Below are 16,780 nucleotides of genomic sequence, written 5' to 3' on the forward strand. Positions count from 1 at the left end.
TGGATAGTTTGCACTTACTGACTGTCCATCAGAGTCCATCAGCGTCTGGTCCTGGATGAAGTGTTTACTACTGCAGCGGAGCGCCACTGCTCTCTGCATGCTCGGTACTGAAACTGATTACTCACTCTATTCACTACATGACTGACTGCAGACGTTCCTCTTCAATCTCTTTGGAGCATTCCCTTCTACCCTTCCCTCGACATGGAATCGCGTTAATGTTTGATTACCTCTCTAAATCCTATCCGGGATTCTTCCATCGCGCGTTGGGAAATTTCCTCTTATTCCGTTGACCTCGATCCTCGGCGCCGTTGACGCCATTGTCAAATGTAGTGCCCAGCTGCTTTGGGAAGCGTCATCTCTCCTCGATATCCTGTTTGGCTTCCCTATGTAACGCACGAATGTTGTCTTGCATAAGAAACCTGGCTCACTTCTCTCGTTATGATCTGTCTTGTAATAAAATTTATTACGCTTTCTGAAGTCACTACATTGTTAAGCTAGCGCGTAGATACATATTTCGGAGCGAAAGCTCCACAGTCGCTAAGATTCACTCGAGGCTTTTCGTATGACCTGGTAAGATAGTCGCACCAGAGTAAGACGTGGAAACGGGAACAAACATATGAGCGTTATAAATGGCCAACACTTGATAATGCTGCATTGCTTGCGTCGTAATCAAATTTAAGACTTCAATGTTGGCCAATTAGGTTTCAGCCTGAGTCGTTTGTTGAACTGTAAGACATGAGCGAATGTTGCTGTGGTCCTTCCTGCAATGGTTTCTCTCCGTCGAGAAGGAAAATATTCTGCGCGTGGGCAAGCGAGGAACTGGTACGTCTCGCTTTCCGATCCTCGCACGAGACTGGGCTCGAGTAGCGCAAGATTCGAGTTTAGCCAGATAACTGCTCGCCTGTGTCGTACAAACGTTGGCATAACATCGTTACGTTGCCGGTGGGAGTGGAGCGTAGATAGCTCAATTTAAGCGCCACACACACTTAATACATTTAACTCTAGCGTCTGCCGTATACCGAAGCGTAATAGTGACAGAGCTACATCTGGTGGCGCGTGTGGACACAGCGTCGTGACGATGTCTTAGCGTTCAGCAAACACGGCGCTCGACACTTGCCGAAGCAGTGCGGCTAAGCGAAGGGCCGTGTCTCATAGGCGACGTGACGGTGCACTTCGTGCCGGACGATTTCTAAGGCGCCGTTACTTCTGCCAGCGTATTTTTGCAACATTTTGGCCGAAAACCTTTGTTTCTCGTTCACTCGGGAAAACCCGCTTTCTCCTGTGGGGCGATGTCGACAAGGAGACTTTTGCAGATGCTCTATTGCAGGAGCTATGTTGCTGCGGTAAAAGAAAAAAAAAGTTTCTACTGCGCAATTTGGTTTGGTACTGCAATGAAGACGTCTCATGAAAGAAGGAAGGAAAGTTGCTCTTTAATCTCCTATCACCATCAACTTCATTTGAGCCCGAGCTCAAATAGACTATTCACAATATATTAAAATTTGGTGCATCAAACAGAAAATAAAATACATTTCTATTTTTAGAAGTTGAACACTATTGTTGTATATAGTTTCTTCATCTAGCGATGAGGCGTATAGTATCGCGGTATGAAATTTTAATTTATCTTCATGCACTTAGTAACTAAAAATAGAAAAACGTTATTTTTGCTACAATTAAGATTTAGTATTTGACAATTAGCGCATCCATTTGATAATAAGTATAACTTTTAAGTAAGAGTAAGGAAACTGAGATTAGAGAAACCCGAACCTGCTGTTTCGCGTTTGCTAGAGCAATACGCAATCCACTCAATTACAGACGACATTTATTCAAATGTTTAAAACGTGTACTTAACAGCACTCTGAAATCTTTTAATCTTCAAAGCTATTTTTGTAAGTGTTTTTTGGGAATTTCCCCGTGCAGCTTTAGTAAATTCATGTTCGGCACAGAACTACGAAGGAATTTGAAGAGGAACAGCTCATAAGATCCACTTGTCAAATCAGTTCAGGTGACTTGTAGGCTGTGTATGGTGTAGGCGAGCTTGAGATTTCGATCAATATGCAAACATCGTATCTTGTGGAACACGTCTGATTCATGTTACAAATAATAAGAACCACTACTGTTGCTGTATGAAGCAAATGCAAACATGTGAGTTTCTGAAAGTCTGCTTTTGTCTCTGACAGGTCACCTGTATAGATTCAGATGTGCATCCTGCACCAAACCTTCCACATCATCGCATTCCGGATGTAGTCCTACTCATGTAGTGCAGTCATTTCGATCGTTTGCTTTCGGCATGAAAGATGTCTGTGCAGTTGGTTAGAATCATAATGCATTTCTGAATATATGCATTTACGTTTTTGTCAACCGTATATACAGCAAATACGACACTCTGTTAGCGTTTGACCTTTTGTTCTCAGCAACTTGTTGCGTGAAAGTGCTGAGAAGTAGTCTTTCATGAATGGACCATGAGTGAAGACAATGTCTAGAGGTACGGTTGACAGTAGTGTTAACCACATTCAATTTGGAGGAAACAAACTTAGGGACTGGAGATTCAAAAAGTTAGCGGATTAGAGAACTATACGACAATAACAAATAAACGACGTAAATTTCCAATAATTAGGTAAGTATTTCCTTATAATGTATAATGAAAAAGGTACACTCGTATGACTATAGTCAGAAGTACCATTTTTCGAGTGCGAACTCAAGGCTTGTAATAGAAAAAAAGTTCAGCACAAGTCAAAAACGCAATGATTGGCGTGACTGGAGAATCCGTGGCCAGTCAGTGGTCGAAAGTGGAGGGGGGGGGGGGAGGGGAAAAAGTTGAAACAATATCGCTATTCAGAAGACAGCGCCATGGTGGTACGAATACACCATCGGAAGCCATGCGTACAGTTCCGACATGCGCTGAGGAGTCAGTTAGTTCATCGGCTGTTCGGAACCTCTGAGGGCACAGCGTTCTAACTTTCTTGGTTACCATCATCGTCGCCTTCAGAACTCATTTCGGAACTGACACGTGCTCGACCATGTCTGAAGTCAACACACACTATATTTGGAATTGTTAGCAGTGACCAAAAATCTAAACATTTAACATCCCACATAAGGTTTATGCAATACGTGTTAACACCGCTAATAATCGGAACATCTGACAATACTAGATATGGATTTCACCTTCAGGCCAATTACTGTTCAGGGGTTGGTTCCCTTGATGTTACAGTCACCAATTCAACGACATATCTTACGTAACACTTCTGAACACCACTGATTTGTGTTCAGCTACCGAAGACACCATTAACAGGGCTACCTCCAATGATTGAAGCATTTTTCACGATAATACAAGGACGAACGACAATCGCACAAGGGCGGCGATGGACTTGTGAACTTGTCTGTAATATTGGTTCACCTTCAGAGTCAAACACGACTTTAACGGCTCCGGTTTCAGGGTTCTCAACTAATCAGGCAGGTGGCAGCAGCGTCGCCACACCAGTCGGATCTCAACCTATCAGCCTTCTGTTGTTCCAGCTCCGGTCAGGGGCAGTGCTTCAGCGGATTCGTGGAAATTTGTGACAGCTCCGCAAACAGTGACCGACGTATATTTTTTTACTAGTGAATGAAGTAATGAACAGCTTTATTTTGATCAGGATTAAACATACCTTTGTTCTCAAAGATGGCGATTGGTAAGTTTTATTTTTAGTTCATTTTCTGTTGTCCTCTTCCAATGATTTTCATGTCACGTAACTTAAGTTGGCTTAGTATGATGTATATTGATCCTTCAGTGATAATGAATCTCAGTTCGCTTTCATATTTTAGTGCATTAAATTTAACTATCTGCATAGAATTCCGCATCAAATGAGTTTCTTTCTCCTCATTATGTCTTGCTGTCCGAACGATCTAACGAACGATCACGTTTCATCTTCAGTTTATCTTATTTCTAGGCTCTAGCTTGCTTTTCCGATGTGTTGTTATATTATTCCATATTTTTACTTACTTTATACTTTTTGTACTGCTCCAGATTTCGTACCGTTTTATGCACAGGTGCCTAAACTATGTATTTTGTTTTTAATGTGGTAGCCCTTTATTAATTCCATTTATTTGACCATTCTTTCTTGATATTTGTTTCTGTGATCCAAATAACTGGATATTTCTTCTTTTAAAATTACTCGTTTGTTAGTCTCGCTGATACGTCCTCAGTGAGTCCGTAAATATATCCAGAAAAAATTAATTTTATTTTTCCCCACCTTTTTTCCTTGTTACCTCATCGTTTTGTGTTTTGCACGTATTTTTACTTTTCTCCTATTTCTTCTTTTTGCTTCCCTAGCTTACGTGGCCTACTACTCGCTTTTAAATGTGTAGATACGTTCTGGTCTAATTCTTTTAGCGAAGCGTTCTAGATTTTTGTTACTAGACGTGCATTTCTTGTTGCAGGTATTATAATTCAACTTATAAGCTCTTCATTATTATTTCTATTGTAGATCTTTGTTCCACTTCATTTGTGTATACCTACAAGAAAGAGAAAGCTGCTTAGATTATCTATTTAAACTACGTCTGTTAGCAACTATTTTTGTGAATTTTTGATATAGCATGATTTGCAGGTCATAATTATTTTTCTGTATTTGTTATTATCTCAAACATCAACTACTTATGTTACATATTCTGAATGTATATAAGCTAGTATTTTCTCTTATTAAAATAGTTTTATCTTCAAAATTTAATTCTACAGTTCCTTCCAAACATAAGTGGTAGTTAATGTGCGTTTTTAATTATATATCGGCTCTAACGAAATCCAGTCGTTTTTCGTGTTTCGTGTTTCGCTAATGTCTGAATTATATTTTATTTATATATATTTCAGTTTTGAAGACACCACTTCGGCATTACACATAGGTTAGAGCTGGTCGCACTACTGATGCTATTAAATGTGTGACAGAAGGTAGACTAACTCCGGATGTATTCTGGGCAACTAATGATTCTGTAAATCATACTTTGGTGAAGAGAACATTGCTATTAGTGTCTACGTTAGTCGTCAAATTAGGTACACTGCTACTAAACCATCGTAAATTTTACTAGTACATGTTTTATTCGAATGACGTAATTTATAGTTTCTGCAATAATTAATTGCAATTTTAAGGTCCCAAATGGTACGTCACATGCCATGTAGGTACAAAATGTCACGTTTTACATCCAGTGCTGACGATACCAGATTGGTGGGAACCGTAAAATGGTACCAACTGCAACTGTAAATTTTACGAGACTGTACTAATTTAGAATTAAGATGTTCTGGGCAAATTTTTGTTCAGAGATTGGCTGACACACTATATAATCTTCCAAAATACTAATATTTACAACATTCTTGGAACGCATAAGAATCTCTTTCATTGTGCTCTATTCAAATTAAACATGGCAGTGCGAAAAATCATATTTCATAAATGCTTGAAGATATCGAAATAAGAATTTTTGAGTGCTTGTAAACATAAGGCGTAATTATTTTATCTACGAATTGTTGATGAAAATACCTTTTTAAATGGTTCTTCATTTGTTTGATGACAATCAGTATCTGTAGGTAAGTATCGTGGTATATGTTTGTCACCGTTTAGAGCGAAACGTTTCGCGAAACAACTGGGACGTGAGAGTTTTGTGCGGCCCAACTCTCCTGCCATGGCGTTAGAGACATTCCATTACATTCCATTCCCGAACATACTGTTTCTTTAAGTGTCTGACACTGACCTCATGGAGCTCAGGTCGGGACGCACTATGTGTAGTTCCAGCGGAAGCTTCTGTCTCTCTGCTGTTTCTTCATCTGAGGAGTGTTGGCTTGTCGCGTGACCTCCCGCGGTGCGGCAGCAGCCATAAAACGCCGGGCACGACTTCTTCAGTTTGCGGGCAGTCACGAACCCTTTGTTGTACAGTTCGCAAGTGCTGATGAGGACAGACAGCGGTGGAGACACGCTAGGCAATCACAACGCAGAAGACTTCCTCGACACGCCTCGCCTAACCGGCTGGTTTACGGCGCAGCCGAGACCCCACGGGCAGGTCGTGCCTGAGCAGCATGTTTACATTCCGGCACCGCAGACAAAGTGTTAGTCCCAGGGAAGGGGAGTATCGTGTAGCAACCAATACTCTCGTCCCACTTTCAGTTGTTGAATTCAGTGTCAAGTATCCGCAGGTGTTCCCTTACATCCTGGCACTGTCCAAACTATGTTGTTCGCACATTAATGAAGAAGCCGTTCTGGTTGATATTCATATGTTTACCGAACCTTTTTATCTTCGGATCAAACGAATGGAACCATTAAATAGTTTCGACTTTTTTTTTAAAGTAGTGCAGTACGGATCCTTTTGATGAGATACTTTGTGGCATATTCAAAGCGTCTTATGGGAACATGTGAAAACCTGTTACGACGCCATTTGTGTGAGCCGTACTTTGCTCACGAGGCGGCTAGACAGTATTTCTCGAGTGACTGTTCCGTAGTTCACGTACCACGAGATATTGTGACGACGTTTGTACGTTAATTGGTTTATAAAAAATATCACATTTTGTGACTGTATGGAAAGGAAGGAAGAGTAGTGTTAAACATCCCAACAGCATTCGGAGAGACACACACACAGAGAGAGAGAGAGAGAGAGAGAGAGAGAGAGAGAGAGAGAGAGAGTAGATTGCACGGAGCGTTTACACAGTATGCTAAAAGAAGTCCATTGCCTCGAGTTTAGAATCATCAAACAGAAACAAGGATGCACATGTGTACTCGTATTTCTATGTATCATTCCACTAAAAAATATTCTCTTGAATATTGCAGTTTTTTTAATGCAAAGCAGAAACGATAATAATATACTATTTTACCCATGTTTTATCATCTTCTGTGCTATCTTCTTTTACTTAACACCGTAATAGTCTTACGTCGACTGCACCATATGATACATAGTAACTTTTTATCATCTTCGGTCGCTTGTATCTGTTTGTACCGCAAAAAAGCAACCAGAAATTGGTTAAAAGGAGCACAAATAACCAGTATTACATGAGTTGAATAATTTATAAAACACTACAGGCACTTCAGTTCGCATTATTGAATGTGTTCATTCATTCAATAGTGGGAACTTTAGTGCCTGTAGTGTTTTATAAATTATTCAACTCATGTAATACTGGTTATTTGTGCGCCTTTTAACCAATTTCTGGTTGCTTTTTTGCGGTATTGCTGCGGAATAGAATGAAAACAGTTGTGCTACGCATAATACGAAATTCCTAGAAAAAGATATATGATTTGTATCGATACCTAGGTGCAAAGATAAAAGAGCTTTAAACATACTACAAAATTCTTCTCCCTTTCCACACCAACTCTGACTTATAACCTAGTTGTAGTATCCTGAATAGAAGTATTAACGGTATTATCGTTACATCTGACAATGGATATTCTTCACGGCAGACAAAATCAAAAGGAGCACAGGTGAAAGCTCTGTGTACAACTACCAACGCATCTCTTGAATATAAGTAAATTTCAATGTAAGTAAATTTCAATATATCTCAAAATGATACGCGTGCAACCAATAATAGTTATAGCTAAATATTGTTGAACGTATTTTAAGTAGTTGTTCATATGACAACAGAGATATTAAAAATTCACCCATCCGAAAAATTTTTTGCTGGTCAACGATTCTGGTATGAATCGCATAGGGCTGCATACCAACGTTTCCACTCTGAATGATTTATGCTCAGTGCGGTGTCGATACTCATAAAGGTAACACTGCTCTTTTTTTTTAAAAAAATCAGGATATATGGGGATATAAACATGGCCATTAACACTGAAATTCTCTTTTTTTGGTATCGGATTTCATTTTCGAAGTGGCAGTGTAATACTAAATTCGTACTTCATGAGGCATCAGCACTTTCCTGACACCTCGGACCAATGTAGTAAGATGGGATTACGTAAGTCCTAAACACATTGCACGTGAAGTGGTATCCTACCCCTTATGCAGAAGGTCAACAATAACGTTTTAACCTAATAATGAATAATTCTGCCTCTTTATCATCCCAATATTGGCACCTTCGTACATGACTATTACGCTCATTGCCTCATCGTATTTTCGCACCAGGCCATTTAAACGAGGCAGGATGAAATGCAAAGCTCTTGTTTCACGGGATCTCAGTTGCGTCAGTACCCAGTTTCGACCTGAGTTTCTATCATTAGAGACACGTAACAGCGATCCCATGAACAGCAATTATGCGTTCAATTGGCTATTGAATTTCGTCTGCAGGTTCTGCAGGTCTGTTACGCAAGCTCTAATCACACATCGTGTCATTACATGGAGTCGCACGCCAGTAGTAAAACTACCCACCGTCCTCGACCCAGTCTGACGTCGCGAAGTCTGAGGTGAGGGCTTGCCGCGTCAACCAATCATCTCCAAATTTCCCTCCAAGGGCAAAGCAAACTTTCCTGACAAGTGTCACGGCTATTTGGCCGTGCTGACATTCGCTTACTATTGTTTCCTTGCAGTCGGATTCGTTCTTGTAAGTTATACTTGGTGTATAGAAATATAATACTAAGGAGTGTTGTGAAATTGAACGAACATGTAAAATCAGAATTAGGGAAGGGAAAAGGAAGACATATTTCTCGGAAGGATTCTACGAAAGTGCATCACTAAAGTAAACTACATTCTCCAGCCAGCGAGAATATGATACGAGAAATTAGGATGCTTACAGAGGCATGTAATTTTTTCCTTGCTCAATACGCGAGTGGAACAGGGCAGCAATTACGTTAGTACGAAGTACTCTCCGCCATGCACGGCACAGTGAGGTAAGGAATATGTATGTAGATATAGCTGTGGACAAGTACAGTGTTCATGACCTAGCATTTCTGGCTTTCAGCTGGAGAGCAACTTCAATATTAATGAATAGAAGTGCCAGCAGCTCACAGATTTTGTCATTTTGCTCTGTGATAGTGCACACTTATACACTGAAGAATCAAGGAAACTGGTACAACTGCCTAATATGTGCGGTCACCGCGAGCACGCAGAAGTGCCGCAACACGACGTGGTATGGACTCCACTAACGTCTGAAATAGTGCTGGAGGGAACTGGCATCATAAATCGTGCAGCACTGTCCACAAATCCGTAAGAGCACGAGGGGATGGAAATCTACATCTACATTTATAATCCGCAAGCCACCCAACGGTGTGTGGCGGAGGGCACCCTACGTGCCACTGTCATTACCTCCCTTTTCTGTTCCAGTCGCGTATGGTTCGCGGAAAGAACGACTGTCTGAAAGCCTCCGTGCGCGCTCGAATCTCTCTAATTTTACATTCGTGATCTCCTCGGGAGGTATAAGTAGGGGGAAGCAATATATTCGATACCTCATCCAGAAACGCACCCTCTCGAAACCTGGCGAGCAAGCTACACCGCGATGCAGAGCGCCTCTCTTGCAGAGTCTGCCACTTGAGTTTGTTAAACATCTCCGTAACGCTATCACGGTTACCAAATAACCCTGTGACGAAACGCGCCGCTCTTCTTTGGATCTTCTCTATCTCCTCCGTCAACCCGATCTGGTATGGATCCCACACTGATGAGCAATACTCAAGTATAGGTCGAACGAGTGTTTTGTAAGCCACCTCCTTTGTTGATGGACTACATTTTCTAAGGACTCTCCCAATGAATCTCAACCTGGTACCCGCCTTACCAACAATTAATTTTATATGATCATTCCACTTCAAATCGTTCCGCACGCATACTCCCAGATATTTTACAGAAGTAACTGCTACCAGTGTTTGTTCTGCTATCATATAACCATACAATAAAGGATTCTTCTTTCTATATATTCGCAGTACATTACATTTGTCTATGTTAAGGGTCAGTTGCCACTCCCTGCACCAAGTGCCTATCCGCTGCAGATCTTCCTGCATTTCGCTACAATGTTCTAATGCTGCAACTTCTCTGTATATTATAGCATCATCCGCGAAAAGCCGCATGGAACTTCCGACACTATCTACTAGGTCATTTATATATATATTGTGAAAAGCAATGGTCCCATAACACTCCCCTGTGGCACGCCAGAAGTTACTTTAACGTCTGTAGACGTCTCTCCATTGATAACAACATGCTGTGTTCTGTTTGCTAAAAACTCTTCAATCCAGCCACACAGCTGGTCTGATATTCTGTAGGCTCTTACTTTATCAGGCGACAGTGCGGAACTGTATCGAACGCCTTCCGGAAGTCAAGGAAAATGGCATCTACCTGGGAGCCTGTATCTAATATTTTCTGGGTCTCATGAACAAATAAAGCGAGTTGGGTCTCACACGATCGCTGTTTCCGGAATCCATGTGGATTCCTACATAGTAGATTCTGGGTTTCCAAAAACGACATGATACTCGAGCAAAAAACATGTTCTAAAATTCTACAACAGATCGACGTCAGAGATATAGGTCTATAATTTTGCGCATCTGCTCGACGACCCTTCTTGAACACTGGGACTACCTGTGCTCTTTTCCAATCATTTGGAACCTTCCGTTCCTCTAGAGACTTGCGGTACACGGCTGTTAGAAGGCGGGCAAGTTCTTTCGCGTACTCTGTGTAGAATCGAATTGGTATCCCGTCAGGTCCAGTGGACTTTCCTCTGTTGAGTGATTCCAGTTGCTTTTCTGAACAGCACGTTGCAAGGCATCCCATATATGGTCAATAATGTCGAGGGAATTTGTTGGCCAGAGGAAGTGTTTAAACTCAGAAGAGTGTTCCTGGAGCCACTCTGAAGCAATTCTGGACGTATGGGGTGTCGCCTTGTCCTGCTGGAATCGCCAAAGTCTTTCCGAATGCACAATGCACATGAAAGGATATAGGTGATCAGACAGGATGCTTACGTACGTGTCACCCGTCAGAGTCGTTATTAGGGGTCCCATATCACTCCAACTGCACACGCCCCACGCCATTCCAGATGCACCGCTAGCTTTAACAGTCCCCTGCTGACATGCAGGGTCAATGGAATCGTGAGGTTGTCTCCATACCCGTAAACGTCCATCCGCTCTGTACAATTTGAAACGAGGCTCGTCCGACCAGGCAACATGTTTCCAGTCATCAACAGTCCAATGTCGGTGTTGACGGGCCCAGGCGAGGCGAGGCGTGTCATCAAGGGTACACGACTGGGCCTTTGGTTCGGAAAGCCCATATCAATGTTTCGTTGAATGGTTCGCACGCTGACATTTGTTGATGGCCCACCACTGAAATCTGCAGCAATTTGCGAAAGGGTTGCATTTCTGTCACGTTGAACGATTCTCTTCAATCGTAGTCGGTCCCGTTCTTGCGCGATCTCTTACCGGCCGCAGCGATGTAGGACATTTGATGTTTTACCCGATTCCTGATATTCACGGTACACTCGTGAATGGCTATACGGGAAAATTCCCACTTCATCGCTACCTCGGAGATGCTGTGTCCCATCGCTCGAGCGCCGCCAATAACAGCACGTTCAGATTCACTTAAATCTTGATAACCTGCCATTTTAGCAGCAGCAACCGGTCTAACAACTGCACCAGACACTTGTTGTCTCATATAGGCGTTGCCGACCGCAGCGCCGTGTTCTGCATGTTCACAGATTTTTGTATTTGAATACGCATGCCTATACCAATGTCTTCGGCGCTTCAGTGTAAATAATACTATAAATTGCTGTAGTGTGATGCGCTTCTCAAGTGTTTTTGAGAAACTGAAGTCATAAGGTTTACGAGCCTGTTCAATACCGTACTAGCGCTACCGGACCCCTGATTGGCCAGCGCACGTTGCACTCAGGGAATCCTACAGGCGAAAACGGAACAGGAGCTAACGGCGAAAAAAAGATAATCGCTGAAACTAATGACTTTTCTTTGGGAGGAAGATACGTGTTATTACTTTTGTTTTCGACATGGATAGCGCGTACTGCCGATTGTTGATCTGGCTATTACAAAGTTGATCAACGGTTTTGTATGTATTTTTGTTCGGGACGTGACAGAACATCTATGGATATAGTTTCGTATTCGAATGTTATGGTTTGGTTGTGATTTGTCGAAGCCGACGCAATTGACTGGAGGAAAACTGGCGATAGTAACGGACCAATCTACAGCGCAGTCCGAGACATGGGTTAGATTGAAATGTTACAACATGGCTGTGAGATGGCGAAGACAACGAATGTGAGTCGAAGAAGACTGCCTGTGGTGATAGACTGGTCTGTAGCGTAGGCCCATGATTGTTCCAAAACGTTTGTCAAGTGTTTTCAGACGCTCCCGATTTCCGAGGTGGTTGTTACGCAGGAACAGTTTAAATTTTGCGGTATATACTGTTTTATACTCCGCATAATATGTACAATTATGTTCAAATGTGTGTGAAATCTTATGGGACTTTACTGCTAAGGTCATCAGTCCCTAACACACTCCTTAACCTAAATTATCCTAAGAACAAACAAACAAACAAACAACACACACACACACACACACACACACACACACACACACACACACACACACACACACACACACACACTCATGCTCGAGGGAGGACTCGGACCTCCACTGGGACCAGCCGCACAGTGTACAATTATGCCACTACGTAGTTTCATACACTCTACATTATGACGATGTTGATTGAGCATTATTATCTCATTGGTTCCACCGTCTTGTCTAACACCCGACTTATGATTCGTCGTGTTCAGCTCCCATTATTCACCGCCGAAACCCTTACCAACAGCGGCACACAATAGAAAAGTTGCGGACACCGTAAGTGTGCTTTCGTCCAACAATCGATGGCTCCAACTTGGGAGTCACCAGTTGTTGAGCTTTCAGCCGTGTGACGCGAGCATAACGACGCTGTTCGATGACTGGTGCTTTCCCGTGGTATTGAACAGGCTCGTTAGAAACTTCCTGGCAGATTAAAACTGTGTGCCGGATCGAGACTAACTCGGGACCATATCAGCGCATACTCCGTTGCAGAATGAAAATCTCATTCTGGGGGCTCGTTAGACTTTGAACACTGATTTCTCTGGACCGCTTGGTAATTGCGTAATGACAGAGTAGCATTTGCGCCATCTTAGTGTATACTACAAGCGTATGAAGGAAGAGGAGTATCTGTGACTTTTTCGTGTATATGCTTCCCTTGTAGGTGTAAACTTCCACTTGATAATGCACTTGTGGGTAGAGATGGGTAGTTCGTGAACGAACGGGTGCAAAGGAACGGTTCACCAAGATGAACGAAAGGACCGAGGAACGAATTCCAAGGAACGATCGGTTCATAGTTCACTAGTTCACTTCGGTCGCGGCGGTCACTTCGGCAGTTCTCGTTCCAGCCTCGGTCGCGTGCTCGTCTCAGTCTCGGTCTCTCTCGGCCGCACTCGTCGTTCTTCGCATAACCGCCTGTCTCAGTTTCACTGCCGAGTGCTCCTAGTTAGTTCAGTATCCAGTTGTTCGTTTCGTTCATTGCGCTCGCCTATTTTACATGTGTTCCAGACTGTTCTTGCACTTGGTTCTGGCTATTCAGCGTCCACGACCGGTACTCAAAAAGTATTTTATAGTTACGTAAATTACATAAAAATTACGTTGTATGTAATAGGTACGTCTTTTCAGCTAACAAAAGGACATATCAGCTCACTTCATTATATCGATGAACAGCAGAAGACATATTTATAGCAAGGCAAGATTTTGTTATTCATATACTTTTTGGTTTCATCAACAGCAATTTAGCAGCTAACTTTCAATAATTTGCTTACTTTTTAGTGTAAGAAAATTCATATAAAACGATTTTCGAGTATCTTTCATATACAAAACATTACATTTAGAAAAGCTCCAATTATTTTTAAGTTTGGTTGTTTCCAATTTGCATTACCTGCTAATTTGGTTTCTTTGAAGAGAGAAAAAAAAAAGGTTGGTTGTGGGTCATTTTGGCTCAGTAGGAAAAGCAGTGCCTCTCCATTTGAAAAGGACAAATTGCCATAAAATCGTATTTACTTATTATCTCAAAAACATTTGTTCAGAAGGAGCTTTCAAACCAAAAACTTTATTACTGCGAACTTATTATTATTATTATTATTATTATTATTATCTTTTTGACTTTTTTTTTCTCAGACTTAAGTCTGGTTAAAAATGGAACGTGACGCAGACCTTGGTCAAGCGTGACTTCCTTGTAACTGTATGGTATATGTTATATTGCATTTAGGAACTTTCGGGTAATTGAACATGTATCAATAATAATAATAATAATTATTATTATTATTATTATTATTATTATTATTATTATTATTGCTGAATTAACTTTAGTAATGCAACAAAAAATTGTTCAAATGGCTCTGAGCACTATGCGACTTAACTTCTGAGGTCATCAGTCGCCTAGAACTTAGAACTAATTAAACCTAACTAACCTAAGGACATCACACACATCCATGCCCGAGGCAGGATTCGAACCTGCGACCGTAGTGGTCGCCCGGCTCCAGACTGTAGCGCCTAGAACCGCACGGCCACTCTGGCCGGCAATAATGCAACATAAAAGCCTAATTTTTACTAAGCGTGTGACGCAAGTATGAGAAAACCACATTTTATTTTATGCTTCCATAAAGTCTCTACTTCGCCTACGAACTCAGAGACAACGTGAAGTATTTATAGGGTGTAAACCGTTATTGTTTACAACATAGCATAGCTATGTAGTGGAAGTCGAAACGAAGAATTTTATACAAGACACTTGTGGTCTATTAAGTTGGGAAACAGCCACCAACAGGTTTACAAGGCTACATGAGCTATAGCCGTCATCGATTGGTTCGCAATTGTTGCTTGCATTAGCTTGTTATTTCTTCACTGCCTAATTATTACGTATTTGTCTGTTTGTTATATCTGCTCGTAACAGGCAACACATCGTCCGTAATTGGCAAGCAGTCCGTACTCAGGGGCCGGTTTTCCGTGTGCCACCCTATATAATTTCCCTTCGATCAGCCACACAAGGCTACCATTGGCTAAACGAGAGGTTCTGCAGAATCACAGAAATTACTTCTAGAAGTGTGTAATAAATCTGTAGTGAATAAAAGCTCTATGCTCCAGGGGGGAGGCAAGTGCCCCCTCCATCCTTCAGTCACCTACACTAATAGTTTTCAGTTTTTCATAAGAACCATATACCAAGCACAAATGAACTGTGAACGAGGAAAAATGAACGGTTCCCAAAAAAGAACGATCAGCAGTGAAGTAGTTCCCAAGGATGAACGAGTTTTCCCACCTCTACTTGTGGGGCACCCTGGTAGGGGCTCGCGCAGGTCGGCAGCGGCGTGCTCCCAGTCGGCTGCGGCTGCGCCCGCGGTGTTCTGCACCAATCGTAGCGCAGCGTGCGGGGGCCGCGCTCCACACGGTGCAGACACCTCCCGGCGTCCGCTTTCTCCTCGCCGCCTCGGGACGGTAGCTGCAGGGCATTCGCGGACCAAAATTCGCTTCCGGAAGCCTGCTGTCCGTTCAAGCCTATCAACCTGCCCCGCTCCCAGACATTTGCTTTTCAGTTCTAGTGCCCATTTCCCAAATTATCTGCGTCCGGCTCTGCTATCGAGAGCCGTGTAAAGCTTGAGATATGATAGCTCAAAATATCTATAACAATGCTGTATTACGTACAGTGAAACCTGGGACTGCCGCGGCAGCTTCACGCGTCTAGTCAAACGAGTCACATAATTGTATATCTCTACAACGGCTCTGTGATGTCGCAATTTTATATCGTGCCAGATATATACAATACATGCATCGGACGAGAATCTCTTTTACTAGTGCTAGCATTCAAGTCTTCAGCCACAAAACGCCAGTGGATAAGCCGCGCGGGGTAGCAGTGCAGTCTAGGGCACCTTGTCACGGTTCGCGCGGTTCCACCCCCGTCGGAGGTTCGAGTTCTCCCTTGTGTGTGTGTGTGTGTGTGTGTGTGTGTGTGTGTGTGTGTGCGCGCGCGTGCGTGCGCGTAAGTTGGTTCAAGTTAGATTAAGTAGCGCGTTAGCTTAGGGACCGATGACCTCAGCAGTTTGGTCCCACAGAACTTACCACACATTTCCAATTTCCTTTTGCCAGTGGATCGGCTGGAGAACGTATAGGTTACGTTTGGCTGTTCGAGTAACGATGCAGTTGGAAAGCACAGAGTGCCCCAGTCGGGAATATTTGGGAGGGGAGCTACACTTCCGGCATTCGCCTTACAGCCTAATGAAATCTCTGTAAAACCTTGATTGAAGAGTGGCAACTATTTTAACACGTTTTTATTACGTCGCTTTCCTGCGAGACGGACTAACCCCAAACAGATAGTTATGAAAATTTGTGACTGAATTTTTATTAACTGCAAAAATATTTTTAAGATTGGAAACGAAGAACATAGGTCGCATGCGATACATAATTGATGCATGAATAGTTCATCTCCTTAGTATTATCTATTGCATGTGCTCAAAAATGCCTCTGAGCACTATGGGACTCAACATCTGAGGTCATCAGTCCCCTAGAACTTAGAACTACTTAAACCGAACTAACCTAAGGACATCACACACATACATGCCCGAGTATTGCATGTGCTCCGCACGTATTTCCATAGCGAATAAGTTGTCCTATCTTCAAACTTTTTTATATTCAAACTACATTTCCGGACATAAGTTCCTTTTGAAAACGTTATCTAGTAAGTCCCATCTACAACCCATAGAAACAGGTAGTGAGAAGAACTGTGTAAGACCCTGCATTGTTTTCAGTCACGTAGCTTCGGTACCGCCATCAACAAACCTTTACTCGTCGCAAACGTATGGTGGCAACAGAGGTGCCAGCTTCAAGGCTCCTCCATTACAACAGGCAGACAGTTACATGAATAAAGA

The 16,780-nt window shown here is 42.4% G+C and overlaps 1 protein-coding gene and 1 long non-coding RNA gene across 2 annotated transcripts in view; one reads left to right on the forward strand and one right to left on the reverse strand.

Moving 5' to 3' along the window:
* LOC126101100 (scavenger receptor class B member 1) overlaps window positions 1-16,780 on the reverse strand; it is a 414,784-nt gene that overhangs the window by 245,172 nt on the left and 152,832 nt on the right. The gene's annotated exons all lie outside the window — the stretch shown is intronic.
* The window catches only part of LOC126101101 (uncharacterized), a 341,158-nt gene continuing 327,870 nt past the window's right edge, over window positions 3,493-16,780 (forward strand). The window contains exon 1 of the long non-coding RNA XR_007522262.1: window positions 3,493-3,668. This is a non-coding gene — a long non-coding RNA (uncharacterized LOC126101101). The remainder of the gene's footprint in view (window positions 3,669-16,780) is intronic.

The sequence above is a fragment of the Schistocerca cancellata genome, chromosome 9 (genome assembly GCF_023864275.1).
Source record: "Schistocerca cancellata isolate TAMUIC-IGC-003103 chromosome 9, iqSchCanc2.1, whole genome shotgun sequence".
NCBI lineage: Eukaryota > Metazoa > Arthropoda > Insecta > Orthoptera > Acrididae > Schistocerca > Schistocerca cancellata.